Source organism: Schistocerca serialis, chromosome 2, assembly GCF_023864345.2.
Source record: "Schistocerca serialis cubense isolate TAMUIC-IGC-003099 chromosome 2, iqSchSeri2.2, whole genome shotgun sequence".
NCBI lineage: Eukaryota > Metazoa > Arthropoda > Insecta > Orthoptera > Acrididae > Schistocerca > Schistocerca serialis.
Genome location: NC_064639.1, coordinates 705,432,794 through 705,447,065, shown reverse-complemented (window position 1 = coordinate 705,447,065; position 14,272 = coordinate 705,432,794). Strand labels below are relative to the sequence as shown.

Here is a 14,272-nt window from a genome sequence, read left to right as displayed (position 1 = left end):
CTCGGAACAACTGCATACTACCGAAGGTTAGCCGTCGCCAACTGTTCGTTCTCTTTCCTACACAGAGATAAATTTACTTTTAGAATAATCGAGTCAATTTTCTCCTAATTCAAACGTATGTTTGTAGCCGCGTATTACAATCTCCACGTGAATTATGTAGGTAAATTTGTTTTCCGAAACTAAGTTCTAGGTCTATATATAGTTCAGATACTGCGTCACTCCCAACTGTGGGTGAAATTGACCGATGATCTGTGATGCGATAATTGCCGATTGTTTATCACTCTGTGCTGAAACTTTATCAATAATTGAAAAATGATTCTGGCACAGTAATTAAATTTTAATACTAATATCAGAATAAAACACAAGGAAAATTTAAGGATAGAAAGATGTGATCACAAATTTGCGCTATGAAATTCTGAAGAGACCCGTTCTTTTCTTCTTTAGCACTAAAAAATAGCTGACCACATTGTGATTTACCATGACAACCGTGAATCCAGTTTATCATGGCTCCTTTGGTAATTGTATACACTCAGATAGCCCTGTCAGTGCTTCTTGATCCTTTTAAAATTTCTGCGAAACATGGTTCTAAAACATCCACACTATATTTCTTCAGTTCATGCTATTTACGTTTGTACTTCGCGGCATTTTCACACGGACGGCTCTTACGATCTCAATAAAAGAGACCTGTGGCTTACGTGACAAATTCATAACATATAGACACTTGCAACAGTGACTTTATCTCTCCACCAGTAGACTGTTACGGGCAGCTGTTTCTATGACCATGTGTCACATTGTTACTGCTTTCATTAGTTCACATTCTTGCTGCATTCAGGAATGTTTTTTCATAACCGCTGAAGAAAAAGAGGTCAATTTCACCGCGATTCCAGCAAGAATTTGCTGTGTTTTCTTTATGTGCCTATAATGAGGTTAGCATAATAGATTAAATTTTGTTATGGTTGGAGTTGGCGTTGTGAAGGGTCATAACATAACATAGGCTAAGAATTAGACACGTCAGTTGTTTTATGCCAGTCTCAGGAATAAAAGTTTTAATGCACTAAAAAAGTTAAAATTGTCATTCCTCCCGAAAACGATTAGTATTCAGACAGGTTTGGAATACCGTCCATTTAGCTATTGCTACGCATCAAGAACTTTTGCACAGTAAAAATACTAAATAAAAAAAAGGGGAGCACCATGTGATCGAACGTTGCCGTATTGTGCGATGAAGCTTTCGCTCTTTGCGCCCACTAAGAACGCAAAAAAGCGTCAGTAACACCTACAGTGACTAGCACAGTAACAAACACACGTGAGAAGACAGACATCAGCCTACAGATATAGCAGCTCTGTGCAAAGACATTGCATCGTCCAGCTGCATACCTATAAATGGCGGTTTTTAGATAATAAAGCGCCTCTCGGCCTCGACAAAAGAAAAATCGATTGTTTTCCCTTCGCACACTGAACTGTGAATAATCTTTGAGGAGAACATTCTTCCTCCATTCACCTACCTTCCACATCACCACATCATAGCAAGTTCTTTTCTTTTTCTTATTCTTTTTCACGTCAACCCTTGCTTAAACATATTGTTGTCTGCTGTGTGCGAATACGCAAGAACGTTGAATCACAGGTAATTTCCATGTGGTAATTATGTACAGCACTCTGCTGTCAATTGCTTTGTCTCAAAGTTATTATTGTCGTTGTGTTCCACAATACTGTACGAAAAGCTGTTCAAGTTAGTATCACAAATATTTGTTGAAATAATATTTCAGCATACCACATGACAGTCTTCAGCTTTATAATGAAGCAAGTATACACCCGTGAGCAATCGAATTTCTTAGTAGTATGAAGTACACACTGTCACCTAGTCGATTGCGGTGAGACGTCATATTGGCTTCATGAGGGACTGAAAGCGGTGGGAATACATTTTGCTCAATGACCTCTCAACCGATACCTACAACGTAGAGGGCGCGTGGACTAACGTGGCTCACAAATGCGTAGTCGGCAGGGCACGTGTGGGGGGAGCAGCAGTGGTGGGGGTTGTGGACAGGCACTGTAGGGGAAATGCCGAGCACTAGAGGGGAAGTGTCGTTCTAAACTGAATGTTGCGCTTACATTTTTTGTAAATATTACCTGGAGCCCCTCCACATCCACTCTTGCATGATGACTATCCAAAAAGGTCTACTGCCACTTCGGCTTTTGTTAGCACATCTAAAAATAATTCCACTGCAAATGCAACAAAAGCAGTAATTTATTTCCACTTAGCTTCTTAACCATTTGTAACTCTCAGAAAGCATCATGAGTGGCACATTTTGAGTAAAACCTACATTTTCGTTGTTGCCATGTTAAAATTTGCTTCTTTTGCGAAAACATAGCGAAGTTTATACAGTAGCACCTCACTAACATATTGTGCAGATGCGATTGCACGAGTATTCTGAAATGGTGGTTTATTAAGTTTATTAAGTAAAGCACCAATGAAGTGTAATGTCAATAGCTCACGAAAAACATCCTCAGTACAAAGATAAGGCCGGCCGCGGTGGTCTAGCGGTTCTAGGCGCGCAGTCCGGAACCGCGTGACTGCTACGGTTGCAGGTTCGAATCCTGCCTCGGGCATGGATGTGTGTGATGTCCTTAGGTTAGTTAGGTTTAAGTAGTTCTAAGCTCTAGGGGACTGATGACCACAGATACTAAGTCCCATAGTGCTCAGAGCCATTTGAACCAGTACAAAGATAAGCGTGTAATGCTTTGACTTACGTTGTTCCAAAACACACGGCATTTCTCATTTCTCTAGCTACTGATCGCCCTTAAATATACCGTTCTCGTGCAACACAGCTGGCTCTTTATTCCCATGAAGTAATGAGGGCTGTCGACAAGGGATCTCAGATCGATTCCATATTCCTAGTTTTCCAGAAGGCTTTTGACACCGTTCCTCACAAGCGACTATTAATCAGATTGCGTGCGTATGGAGTATCGTCTCAGTTGTGTGACTGGATTCGTTATTTCCTCCCAGAGAGGTCACAGTTTTTAGTGATAGACAGTAAATCATCGAGTAGAACAGAATTGCTATCTGGCGCTCTGCAAGGTAATCTCATAGGCCCTCTGCTGTTCTTGATTTACATAAATGATATGGATGATAATCTGATCAGCCCCCTTAGATTGTTTGCAGATGACGCTGTAATTTACCGTGTAGTAAAATCATCAGACGATCAATTCGAATTATAAAATGATCTAGAGAGAATTTCTATATGGTGCGAAAAGCGGCAATTGGCACTAAACAAAGAAAAGTGCGAGGTCATCCACATGGGTACTAAAAGAAATCCGATAAATTTTGGGTATACGATAAATCGCACAAATCTAAGGGCTGTCAATTCGACTATATACCTAGGAATTACAGTTACGAGCAACTTAAATTGGAAAGACCACATAGATAATATTGTGGGGAAGGCGGAACAAAGACTACACTTTGTTGGCTGAACACTTAGAAGATGCGACAAACCCACTGAAGAGACAGCCAACATTACAATTGTCCGTCCTCTGCTGGAATATTGCTGTGCGGTAAGGGATCCTTACCAGGTAGGATTGACGGAGGACATCGAAAAAATGCAAAGAAGGGCAGCTCGTCTCGTGTTATCGCACAATAGGGGTGAGAGTGTCACTGATATGATACGCGATTTGGGGTGGCAGTCACTGAAACAAAGGCGATTTTCTTTGCGGCGAGATCTATTTACGAAATTTCAGTCACCAACTTTCTCTTCTGAATGCGAAAATATTTTGTTGACACCCACCTACGTTGGGAGAAATGATAATAAAATATGATAAATCAGAGCTCGAACGGAAAGATTTAGGTGTTCCTTTTTCCCACACGCCATTCGAGAGTGGAATGGTAGAGAAGTAGTATGAAAATGGTTCGATGAACCCTCTGCCAGGCACTTCAGTGTGAATTGCAGAGCAACCCTGTAGATGTAGATGTCTTTCACCGAAAAAGTCTGTTGTTAGTGGAATAACACGATAGATAATGAAGTGTTGCATAATAGCCATATGGAAAAATACCTTCCTCTTTGTGTGCTGTCATATCCCAAAATCTCATTTCGATAACTCAAATCGTTAATGAAATACAAGGAATGTTCTGGGTATTTCATCCTGGCTTTATTGCTCGGGCGCGCGATCGCAAATGAGTCTTCTCGCAAGTCTAAACAAAAATTCAATATGTTAACTAAATCTCATATGCAGCAACATATTGTTTAATAATCACGAAGTGCAAAATAATAGCGACCCCAGTTTTCATTGCAAAGTTTTTCGAATTGTGCTCAGTGTCTTACTTACAAGTGAATATCACAATAACTACGGCAATTAGCGAAATGATGGACACGTCATCATGAAGCTGATACACAAAGCTATAAATAATGCAAAAATGAATTTTGTTTACCGAATAGTTTCTGTGAAATCGTTAGAGAAAGACTGCAGAGCGTGTGCCTCGATGCTGTCGTCACAGACCGACCGAAAGCAGCTAACAGCGGCCTCTTCCGAACAGACGAATGAACTCGCACAGCGCTTCAGACGAATATTGCTCACTGTGCATCGGCCACCACATACTGCGTGGACACTACGATGATTGGAACAAGGTGCACACATTTCGCCCTTTGGCTTCCCAGATTTTCAGATTTGCCCTGTAGGACTGTGGAGATACGTTTTTTGGTCTACATCCACATCTACATGATTACTCTGCAATTCACACTGAAGTGCCTGGCAGAGGGTTCATCGAACCATTTTCATACTACTTCTCTACCATTCCACTCTCGAATGGCGTGTGGGAAAAAGGAACCCCTAAATCTTTCCGTTCGAGCTCTGATTTATCATATTTTATTATCATTTCTCCCAACGTAGGTGGGTGTCAACAAAATATTTTCGCATTCAGAAGAGAAAGTTGGTGACTGAAATTTCGTAAATAGATCTCGCCGCAAAGAAAACCGCCTTTGTTTCAGTGACTGCCACCCCAAATCGCGTATCATATCAGTGACACTCTCACCCCTATTGTGCGATAACACGAGACGAGCTGTCCTTCTTTGCACTTTTTCGACGCAGCAGTATTCCAGCAGAGGAATGGAAACTGTAATGCAGACTGTCTCTTTAGTGGGTTTGTCGCATCTTCTAAGTGTTCTGCCAACAAAGCGCAGTCTTTGTTTCGCCTTCCCCACAATATTATCTATGTGGTCTTCCCACTTTAAGTTGCTCGTAATTGTAATTCCTAGGTATTTAGTCGAATTGTCAGCCCTTAGATTTGTGCGATTTATCGTATACCCAAAATTTATCGGATTTCTCTTAGTACCCGTGTGGATGAATTCGCACTTTTCTTTCTTTAGTGTCAATTGCCACTTTTCGCACCATACAGAAATTCTCTCTACATCATTTTATAATTCGAATTGATCGTCTGATGATTATACTAGACGGTAAATTGCAGCGTCATCTGCAAACAATCTAAGGGGGCCGCTCAGATTATCACCTACATCCTTTATGCAAATGAGGAACAGCAGAGGCCCTATGACACTACCTCCCGGAACGCCAGATATCACTTCTGTTCTACTCGATGATTTACCGTCTATCACTAGGCCGCGCGGGATTAGCTGAGCGGTCTAAGGCGCTGCTGTCCTGGACTGTGCGGCTGGTCCCGGTGGAGGCTCGAGTCCTCCCTCGGGCATGGGTTTGTGTGTTTGTCCATAGGATAATTTAAGGTTGAGTAGTGTGTAAGCTTAGGGACTAATGACCTTAGGAGTTAAGTCCCATAAGATTTCACACACATTTCAACATTTTTTGTCTATCACTAGGAACTGTGACCTCTCTGAGAGGAAATCACGAACCCAGTCACACAACTGAGACGATACTCCATATGCACGCAATTTTATTAATAGTCGCTTGTGAGGAACGGTATCAAGAACCTTCTGGAAATCTAGGAATATGGAATCGATCTGAGATTCCCTGTCGACAGCACAAGAACGATATTTTCTGTATCCGTGTTGGTTATGTATCAATAAGTCATTTTCTTCAAGGTCATTCATGATAATCGAGTACAGTATATGCACCAAAATCCTACTGTAAATTGAGGTCAGTGATAGAGGTCTGTAATTCAATGGGTTACTCCTATTTCCCTTCTTGAATATTGGCGTGACCTGTGCTGCTTTCAGCCGGCCAGTGTGGCCGTGCGGCTCTAGGCGCTTCGGTCTGGAACCGCGTTACCGCTACGGTCGCAGGTTCGAATCCTGCCTCGGGCATGGATGTGTGTGATGTCCTTAGGTTAGTTAGGTTTATGTAGTTCTAAGTTCTAGGGGACTGATGACCACAGATGTTAAGTCCCATAGTGCTCAGAGCCATTGGAACCATTTGTGCTGCTTTCCAGTCTTTAGGAACAGACCTTTCGTCTAGTGAGTTGTTGTATATTATTGCTAAGAAAGGCGCTATTGTGTCTGCATTTCTGAAAGGAACCTGATTGGTATACCATCTGGACCGGAATACTTACCTTTCTTAAGTGATTTGAGTTGTTTCGCAACACCTAAGATATCTATTGTTATGTCACTCATGCTAATAGCTGTTCTGCTTTCGAATTCTGCAATATTTTCTTCGTCTTCTTTCGTGAAGGAATTACGGAAAACTGTATTTAGTAACTCCGCTTTAGTGACACCATCATCGGTAACTTTTCCATGGCTGTCGCGCAGTGACGGTATTGACTGTTTTGCCGCTGGTGTACTTTACATACGGTCAGAATCTCTGTGGGTTTTGTACCATATTTTGAGACAATGTTTCATTGTGGAAATTATTAAAAGCTCTCGTATTGACGTCCGCACTAAATTTCGAGCTTCCGTGAAACTTAGCCAGTCTTGGGGATTTTACGTTTTTCTGAATTTGGCATGCTTTTTTCGTTGCTTCTGCAACAGTGTTCTGACATGTTTTGTATACCATGGTGGATCAGTCTCGTCTCTTATTAACTTACACAGTATGAACCTATCTATTGTTGTCGATACTGTATCTTTGAATTTGAGGCATATCTGGTCTACACTTACATAATTAGCTTGGAAGGAATGGAGACTCTCTCTTAGGAAGGCATCAAGCGAATTTTTATCTGCTGTTTTAAATAGATATATTTTCCGTTTATTTTTAATGGTTTTGGTTGATATGGTTTTGAGCGTTGCTAAAATCACCATGTGCTCACTAATCCCTGTATCCGTCATGACGCTCTCTATTAGATCATGATAATTTGTGACTAAGAGGAGTGTGGGGGGGGGGGGGGGGGGGGAGAGCACTGAAGCATTTTCATGTCGATGTAGAGTTTCTAAGTCCATTCAGACAATTCGGAGTCAAAGGGACGGTACACTGTGCTATTGAAGTTACAGGTTATCTGCGAAGTTGCTGTAGGTGAGCATCGGCTGCACACGATTAGACAGTAGATTTCTGCGATACATGCCAGTAACATGTCATTTCATATGAACACCACCCACACAAGAAAATGTTCTCTACTAGCCTGAAAGGTGCCATGTTGGCGAGCACAGTCGTGCATTGCCGTTAGTACATGTGATTGTGTACTACGATTCTTTGGACACGCTTCTAACTTCTAAAGGCGGCGTCCCTATATCCATGCTAATCAATGCGACAGAAGGGGCGATGAGCAGATATGCAAGTGTAGTGTAGAGATGTGGCTTCTGCAGCGCAGCGGTACCCAAACTTTTCCTCTGATGGAATACTTTCAGAATCCTGGTACTTTGATGGTTAATAAAATTATTGAAAAATAAGAAAAAAATTGTTTTATTCAGCGATTACTTCAATTTCAAATCATAATTAGTAACACAGAAATGATAATGTCTTTTTAAAAATAGTATCATCAAAATTTCGAAAAAAGAAAACGCCATATTACTAACAATTTTTGGTGAAGCACTCATTCACTTCCCACGGAACACTAGTGTTGCGTGGAACACAGTTTGGGAAACCCTACTGTGGAGTACAGAGCAGTGGTAGAATCTGCGCAGAATACCTTGGCCAGTAGCTGTGCAGTGCAGGTGCGTAGAGGAAATGCCAAGCGCTGAGGGAAAAGTAGTGTTCTAAACTGAAGGTAACATTTTTTATAAATATTAAGCGGAGCCCCTTCACGCCCACACTTGCACGGTGACCAGTCAAAGACATATGTCACCTCTGCTTCATTTAGTATCTAAAAAGCATTCTGCTGAAAATACAGCGATTTATTTTCGCTTGGCTTGTTAACCATTTGTAAATTTCAGAGAAGCGTCATGAGTGGCGAACTTTCAGTAAAACCTCCAATTTCTCTCATTACCATGTTAAAATTTGCTTCTTTTGCCAAAAAACAACAGGATTTTCAAAGTGTCACCTCACAAGCGTGTTATGTAGACACAGTTGTAAGAGAATTCTGATACAGTGCTTTATTAATTTTATTAAGTGAGCAACTGAGGAAAAGTAAGATAAGTAGCTTATAAAAAAGTACTCCCTCAGTACAAAATAAACGTGTAATATCTTCAGTTACATTGTTCTCAAACCCTTTTCTCATTTCACCAGTTATCGATGGCCCTTAAAAATTACATTCTTTCACTGAAAAAGACTGTCGTTAGTGGAATAACACGGTAGATGGTAAAGTTTTGCATAATAAATATATGGCAAAATACTCTCCTCTTTGCATGCTATCATTCGCAAAAAAAAATCTTTTCGATATCTCAAATCGTATTTGTAATATGAGGAATGTTGTGGATATTTCACTCAGGGTTTATCGCTGGTACGATGCAATCGCAAATGAGTGTGCTACATCTGATCAATTTTCTCGAGATTGGTGGCAGATAGGGACGTCCACCCAAGTGTGAAAAAAAATTTGATGTGTTAACTAAATTTCATATGCGACAACATATTATGTAATATGCGCCAAACGTAAAATCATTGCGGCCCCTATTTTTCATTGCAAACTTTTTTAAGTTTCTCGCAGTGTCTTATTCCATGTAAATATCACAATAACTATGACCATTAAGGAAATGATGGACACATCATTATGAACCTGATATATAAAGCTATAAGTAACCAAAAACGAAATTTTTTACCGAATACTTTCCGTAAAATCATTTAAGAACGAATCCAGGGCGCGTGCCTCGATTCTGTCATCGGCAGCCGGCCGAAGGTGGCAGACACTGTCGGTCTCTCCTTCTGAACAAACGAATGAACGCGCCCAGCGTTTTCGACGAAAACTGGTCACTGCGCTTCGTCCACATTATCGTGCGTGGACTCCAGTCAACCTGATCCCTCCGCCCACTAGTGAGCGTTCCAGTTTTCATGGGTGACGGTAGGCGACAGGGCTTTTAAAAAACATTTTCATTGGGTTTTCATAAAATTATGACAAAGTATCTGATAAGTAAATGTTATTGTATGTAACTTCTGGCAGATTAAAACTGTGTGCCGGACCGAGACTCGAACTCGGGAGCTTTGCCTTTCGCGGACAAGTGCTCTACCATCTTTTTTTTAGTCTCATTTTGTTCGCTTTTGTTCGTTGAATCTGCTCGGGGCGGACGTCGTAAAACATCCGTTTCAGCTCGTTGTTGATCGATTAACTCAGTTTCTTTATTACAGAGAGTATCTAACCCTCTGACCGAACACGCCGAGCTACCGTGTCGGCAGCCCTCTGAGCTACCCAAGCACGATTCACGCCCCGTCCTCAGAGCTTTACTTCTGCCAGTACCTCGTCTCCTACCTTCCAGACTTTACAGAAGCTCTCCTGCGAAACTTGCAGAACTAGCACTCCTGAAAGAAAGGATATTGCGGAGACATGGCTTAGCCACAGCCTGTGTGCTTTAACTTGCTGCAATTCTCCGTTATAAACTTTATACAGTAAAGTCACTCCTCTACTTTATCAATCACCATGACTGTGGAACTGGTGGGCTGTTAGGAAATTTTACTACTAGCAAAGATACAAAGCACTCCGTCGTCAGGCCACAAGAGGCCCATCGGGACCATCCGACCGCCGTGTCATCTTCAGTTGGGGATGCGGATAGGAGGGGCGTGTGGTCAGCACACCGCTCTCCTGGTCGTTAAGATAGTTTTCTTTGACCGGAGCCGCTATTATTCGGTCGAGTAGCTCCTCAATTGGCATCACGAGGCTGAGTACACCCCGAAAAATGGCAACAGCACATGGCGGCCTGGATGGTGACCCATCCAAGTGCCGGCTACGCCCGACAGCGCTTAACTTCGGTGATCTCACGGGAACCGGTGTAACCACTGCGGCAAGGCCGTTGCCTAGCAAAGATATAAAAGCAGGCAAAGAAGGCTGACTACTACTGGTATAGAGGACGTCGTTCTGAGCGGCAAGGCTGCTCAGCAATTGTTGCCGTTCTTGTTTAGTACGGAAGTGATTTGTTGCCATGTGGCCCGGCTAACCGCTCCTAAATCTGCGATAGTTGGTGTCCAGCGCGTCGTCAGCACGGTGTTACCCACGGCACTTGTTTCGGGCGGTGTCGTTTTACTCCGAATCGAGGTACCCAGGTACACTCTTGACACAATAGAATGAAAAGGGCCGATAGCCTGCACCATCTCTGAGTATCCTACGCTTTGGGCACCCACGGACTGGCCGCAGTCAAATTCGGTAGCACCGAACACTGAGCACCTGGTTGTCACGCGGAAGGGTAACACAAAGTCTGACGACATTCCGTTAACGTGACTTCCCGAACGGTCTTATTCACCGTGGCGATGGCAGCGATTTCACAACAGCACAAGCAGCCTTCAACGATTAAATTGCTCATTAGAGTATGTAAGATTTAGTCTCTCTCCGTCCACGTAAGCGTCAGCTATGAAGACGCAGCTGACATTTTTTCATGCCCTGGTAACGAATCCAAAGTTTGCAGTCCGCCAGTGCTTCATTACATACTGCTGTCTGGACTAAACATCTGTAGCGACGATAAGTCGTTGATGAGAAGCAATGTTAACTGTCGTTGATTAATCAACCACTTTAGAAGAACCCTAATGGTATTGGAGGAGGGCCATCGATCTCGCACGTACGATGGAGAGCTATAGTAAAAAGAACCTAAGAGCAAAAAGAAAGGATTCTCTTGGGATGAGAGTGGACGTCTCCAAGGTGAGTCTGTTAGTGGCCTTCAGAAAATGCCACCCGGACCTGGCGTAGAATTTACGTGCTGCGTCGAATTTTCTTAGTAACATTCCAAGGATACAGTACGCTTAGTAGCTCACAGTTTGGAGATGCTCTAAACTATGACCCAGTGAAGGATGGGAGTTTCGAATTCAGAGAAGGATTAGAAATCTGCCGTATCTGTTGCTTGCAAATGTAAAAACCTCATTCATATCTGTGTATTTAGAACTGTGTGTATATCTTTCATCGCTCGTTGTTGGCAGGAGAGCGGGTTGCACTTGGATTACCGCACGTTGCAAAGCAATTAAAATGGCTAATAGACTATCCAACGCCGTACGGAAGAAAGAAAAGTAAAACAGTATACAGTAAAAAAAAATTACAAATTTCTCTGGCATGAAAAATTTGATTAAATAGCCACTAGGATATGACTAAAATTATTGCACTTAAACAGATACTGTCGAAAGCATGTCAACAGCTTTAGACATCAATGGTATTCAGCGTTAATAACAGAAAACGCTGCAGACTTAACAAAGAATTACATGATCAGCAGTTTCATCCGCAGGTCAGCATTTCGGCCAAAGTAACGCGAGGTGTATATGCCTTAAGTACGCAGTGAGATCATTCAAAGCCAGTTCACTTGTTTGTCAACAATGAAGTGCGGTGAGAACGAATATATCAAAACCTACGTTGACATGCTCGAGAGGGGCAAGATTCAGATCCTCGTCCACATGTAGATATTCCTTGACGACATACGGATTATTGAGTTGATATAGGAATACCTGTCGTTGGCAGTCGCAGTCTGGAAGAAATAATAGAGCGATCCGCCGAGGTGCAACAAGACTAGATTTTCATGGTCGTGCTGCAGTCCAGCAACCACTGGCCACAAAAACGAATGCACGATGTCTCTAATAATAGTCTGTGGGGAAGTGGACTCAGATTTTATGATGATACTCACGGATCATGATGTGACTCTCTTACATATGGTGACATGGTGGATGTCCGGAAGTGTTAGCCGACAGTTAAATTCGTCGGACGTGTTATAACCTACGTACGCTGTTATTCCAGGTTTCGTTCGGTTCAGGCCATTAATTTTTGTTACTGGCAGTCTGAACACATATGTTTAGTGTAATATTTTAGTTAAAAGCAAAATACATGCTGTGGAGTCGACCCTCTTCCGAATAAGCAAGGTAATCCTCCTGTGGATTTGCAGAATTGACCTATTTATTTATCTGATATGAGCGCCTTTAACACCTTCCGGATCAGTTGGAGCGTCGGTGCATTTCACCAAAAAACGAGGTAACAAATGGTCACCACGCTGTACGAAAAATTAAATCAATTTCGCTGTTGACATCTTGGGTTGTATGGTGTTCTGCCTGATATCAGCGTCGTACTTGCACGATATTTCGGTCACGTAGCTCATAACCTTCATCAGGTGCGACCTGAGACTGCCCCTCGAGTTGACCTGGTCCAGTATTTATGCCTATGGCCTTCCCCCTCCACCAACGGCTGCAGGCGCTTCCTCTGTAGTCCGCGCCCATTCCCTGCGACTTGCTGGAGCGTTGCTGCTCCGTTTTCCGTCCGCTGCGGTTCTAGGTGTTCCCTCTGCGGTCCGCGCCCACCCAACCCGTTCCTGGGGGTTTCATCTACGGTCTGGGGTACCAAGCGTTCCCCCTGCGGTCCGCGCCCGCTCACCACGACCTGTTGGAGCGTTGCCGCTCCGTTTTTCGTCTGCTGCGGCTCTGGATGTTCCCTCTGCGGTCCGCGCCCACCAGTCCCACTTCTGGGTGTTCCATCTTCGGTCTGGTGCGCCTGGCAGTCCATCAGGGGCTCGTTTTCCATCTCCATGTCTCTGGTTCTTCTGTTTGTGTAGTGTTGCAGCTGGCCCCCTTGCTCCTTTAACAATTCCAGAGCCGGATCCCAGGCTCTGCTTAGCTGGTACCCTGTGTCACGGTTCATAAGATCGTCAGCCATTTTAATTTCTATCGATTCTCTTATAACACTGTCCCAAAATCTGGGTGTTTGTGCTAGAATCTTGGTATCCTCATACTTCATGGCATGATCTAGTTCTAGACAGTATTCAGCAATGGCTGACTTAGTCAACTGTCTTAATCTAGTGTGCCTCTGATGTTCTTTGCACCTGATCTCCACAGTTCTTGTCGTCTGGCCAGTGTAGGACATGCCAGATTGACAAGGTATATTGTAAATCCCTGGTTTTCGTAACCCCAGGTCGTCTTTGACACTCCCCAGCAGTCCTCCGATCTTGTTGGATGGACAGAAAACACACTTGATATTGTGTTTACGGAGGATCCTATTCATTCTGGCAGAAATAGAGCCAGCAGAGGGCAGGTATGCCACCTTCTTTGTTTCATCTTGGTCTTCTTCAGGAACCTGTGGTATAGTGGCTGGTTGGAGTGCCCTCTCTATTTGTCTGTCCGTGTATCCATTCTTGCAGAAAACTGTTTTGAGATGTTCTATCTCTATAGGTAGATTCTCTTGGTCTGACAGGGCACGTGCTCTGTGTTGTACCGAAACTGCCTTTCTATAGCGTCACCTCTAGTTAGGCCCCACAGGGACTACGACTTGAAACAAACGACTGTTTTCACTTTTCATGTTGAAACTGCCTTGTCCGAGAATTACTTCGAGCAGATAGTTAGAGAACCAACTCGTGAAGCTAACGTTTTAGACCTCATAGCAACAAATAGACCGGAACTTTTCGACTCCGTGAATGTAGAAGAGGGTATCAGTGATCATAAGTCAGTGGTTGCATCAATGACTACAAGTGTAATAAGAAATGCCAAGAAAGGAAGGAAAATATATTTGCTTAACAAGAGTGATAGGGCACAAATCGCAGAATATCTGAGTGACCACCATCAAACGTTCATTTCTGAGGAAGAGGATGTGGAACAAAAATGGAAAAAATTCAGAAACATCGTCCAGTACGCCTTAGATAAGTTCGTACCGACTAAGGTCCAAAGCGAGGGGAAAGATCCACCGTGGTATAACAATCATGTACGAAAGGTACTACGGAAACAAAGAAAGCTTCATCATAGGTTTAAGAGTAGTCGAATCATAGCTGATAAGGAAAAGCTGAACGAAGCGAAAAAGAGCGTAAAGAGAGCAATGAGAGAAGCATTCAACGAATTCGAACATAAAACATTGGCAAAC

The 14,272-nt window shown here is 43.0% G+C and overlaps 1 protein-coding gene and 1 pseudogene across 2 annotated transcripts in view; one reads left to right on the top strand and one right to left on the bottom strand.

Moving 5' to 3' along the window:
- LOC126457857 (uncharacterized transporter slc-17.2-like) overlaps positions 1 to 14,272 on the top strand; it is a 316,922-nt gene that overhangs the window by 17,744 nt on the left and 284,906 nt on the right. The window lies entirely within an intron of this gene.
- Positions 10,144 to 10,261, bottom strand: LOC126459120 (5S ribosomal RNA; annotated as a pseudogene).